The following is a 2,868-nucleotide window of genomic DNA, read 5'->3' as shown; positions in this document are numbered from 1 at the left end:
ACAAACACAAAGTAAACTGCAACAAAATATCAAAAATGATTAATAAACCGAAGAAAGAGTACTACAAATATATCGTGTGAGAGGGAAGGGGACCCACTTCTGCCCTTCCCTATCTAGATGCTAAGCATGCTAAAATACTGGCTATTCGATCCTCTGCAGACAAACGAAGTGTAAAATATAATGAAAACAAGTATAAACAGTATCCATTCAAAATGGGGTTACAAATTTTCCACTGCGCAGAGGGTATTCTCAGCATGGGTACCTAGCCTTTTAAACCTTGCAACCAAGTTGGGCTCTTTCTGTCCCTTGTCTTAGCAATAGCACCCCAAATTGTGGGTACGTTTAGAGGATCCACCACTGCCCCTAACAACCTTAATAAGGATGGGTCAATGTTCTAATTCACCAAGCCACCAGGCAGACTCCGTTGTTGCGGGTGTGGGTACAATTGCGGTAAGGCAGTGTCTTACAGGGAACAGGAAAGATTTACTATAAAACGGCAAGAAATCATTTAATTAACTTTTCTAATTAATGTTTAACTCAAACAAGCTAATTAATTATACGGAAAATGGATCATTTGTCCAAATATTTTTAAAACATGGTTCAAATGGACGAGTAACAATTAGTATGGGTGAAATGAACACTAAAAAAATAGCAAGGATGAAACTGGATTCATCCTGACTTTAACTTAAAAAACAGTAAGGATGAAACTGGATGCATCCTGATGTAAATTAAAAATAAGAAAAAATATTTGAAATTGGGTAGGATGAAACTGTTTACATCCTGACTACTTTTTCATTTTTGTCCGTTTAAACAGTATCAAAATCTAAATATCGTTTTCACCCAGAAACTGTTGATTTTGGTTTTTTTAACCAATTTTGTGTTAATTATACTGTAATTTCTTAGCTTAATAAAATAAAAAATGGATGTCTACCCCTAGAGTTAAAATCCAACATCACTACCAAGCTAACAAGTCTTTTACTCGAATTAATCAAACCTAATTTGTTAGCTAAAAATAACCCAATTCTAGGTGCATGCTTAAATTCGAAAATAAGGAAAAATTTCTTGAGCAATAAAGATAAATATGAAAACAAAAATCATAATAATTTTCACTTTGTTAATAGAGATATCTTTTTACAGGTCCAAAACTCACGGGAGTAGTTGTGTTGTATTTAAGAGTAGAATATGCTTAAAAAAAAAAGAAGAGAAAATTGAGTTTGTCGAATTTTTTGAACCTCCAATCAAGGCGACTAGTTTACCATAATTTGCCCGAGTAGGCGAGCGCCTCGCTCAAACACATATTAATCTTAGTAGCTCCATAAAAATATATAATATCTAGTCATCCCGGCTGAAGCATGTCTAACATCATAAACGGTAAGTCCTACAAATATGTAAGTCCTACGAATATCTATACTAGCCTTAGACGTGCACAATTCATAAGCTGATTTTTTAATAGGCCAGTAAGGGGAAGCAGAATGACAAAGAATCTCTTTAGCTTTATCAGTTGGGATGAGTAGATATTATAAATTTTTAGAGCTTCTTCTTCAGCTGTCTACGATCACATCCACAACTTAAACAATAGTCTTCCGAGCAGTGGAACAGGTTTTTTTTCACCGTTTCCCCTTGAATTTACATGACCCATATTATGGAGAGTCGAAAATTTCGGCGTTGGATATAGCAAGCATTCATCTAAATATCATTTAAAATAATCGTTTCCTGCAGCAGTCATGGAGCTGAAAGTAAGACCCAATGCATGCATTTCAAAAAGATAAAACTTTAAAAAAATGGAAATTAATTTAATTTTAAGCCACTAAACTGTTAGCTTTGAAAGTGTGAAAAGAAAATAATCCCACGCCACATAATGAAGCTAAATTATAATATGAAAGGGCCATTTTCTCATTTCCAATTAGTTTTGAGTTGGATGTCCGTAGACTTTAACAGAAAGATATATGATACTCCGAAGAGTTAGAAGACCACTGTTTAGTAATACTAATAATGGTTCCCACTGTTTTTCCAAGCGAGAGTAGTTTCCCTACCATAGAAAATACAAGAAAAAACATTAAATTTAAATTAATCACATAGTTGATCAGATTCATACCAGATTAGTTGTGAAACGCACGCTAGTATGCTTGTAAATGTTAAAGCTAGCTAGTAAGTAACTAGATCAGCAAACAAGGAAGTAAGGAACAAAAAGTATAATGATAGTGATAATGAAAGAAGGTACCTGCTGATTTATTGCGGGACGAATCATTCCCGGTCATCAAGGACTAGTATGTCTGAGGATTAACTGAGATATTAATTTTGTGGTGCAAAAACTGATATCGGAGTGAAGAGAAGATGGATGATAAGTGGGTATTTATAAGCAGAATATTGTAAAGAGAAGAGATTAATTAGGTGAGTAGTAATATCAGCATCTTAACAAGGTTTGTTGGAGTGGGGCTATCTGTTTTATTTTTTCCTGCATGACAGCTAGCAGCGATGAGGTTCATTCATTTCCCTTTTAGCTTAAGCTTAGGGGAATGGAAGACAGCTGATGCATTCATTTGTGCCCTACGCTATCTATTCTACGTGTACAAATTACAGACTACAAAGAGTTGAGAATCTTTTTTTTTCGGATGATTAATTTGTGAATCTAGTAATCCTACAATTCAGTGATTGAGAATTTTCGAACGGTCATGTTCATGCCTTGATTTTCCAACGAACGACGCTGATACACATTGGGTAGTCTAAATTAATTTAAAACTTGTTTTATAATTAGCATTTGGATTTTTGGATTTTCTTGTATTGTATATTCTTCATTCTTAATAAAATTCTCTTCCCATCAGAGGAAAAAAAAAAGATAAAAGAAAAAAAGGGGTAATTTGCGTTACC

At 34.1% G+C, this 2,868-nt stretch overlaps 1 long non-coding RNA gene across 2 annotated transcripts; it reads right to left on the bottom strand.

The window, feature by feature from the left end:
• Positions 1 to 1,082: 1,082 nt before the first annotated feature.
• LOC113326928 lies at positions 1,083 to 2,413 on the bottom strand. 2 transcript variants are annotated; one of them, XR_003348609.1, is made up of 2 exons: positions 2,222 to 2,413; positions 1,083 to 2,029 (listed from the first exon to the last, which is right to left on the bottom strand). It is a non-coding gene; the product is annotated as an uncharacterized LOC113326928 (long non-coding RNA). The 2 variants fall into 2 exon arrangements; XR_003348610.1 differs by having other exon boundaries at positions 1,083 to 1,713; positions 2,222 to 2,401.
• Between the last annotated feature and the right edge of the window lie 455 nt (positions 2,414 to 2,868).

This window comes from Papaver somniferum, unplaced genomic scaffold, assembly GCF_003573695.1.
Source record: "Papaver somniferum cultivar HN1 unplaced genomic scaffold, ASM357369v1 unplaced-scaffold_10, whole genome shotgun sequence".
NCBI classification, from domain to species: Eukaryota; Viridiplantae; Streptophyta; class Magnoliopsida; order Ranunculales; family Papaveraceae; genus Papaver; species Papaver somniferum.
The sequence above is the reverse complement of the archived record's forward strand: the minus strand, read 5'-3'. Positions and strand labels throughout refer to the sequence as shown.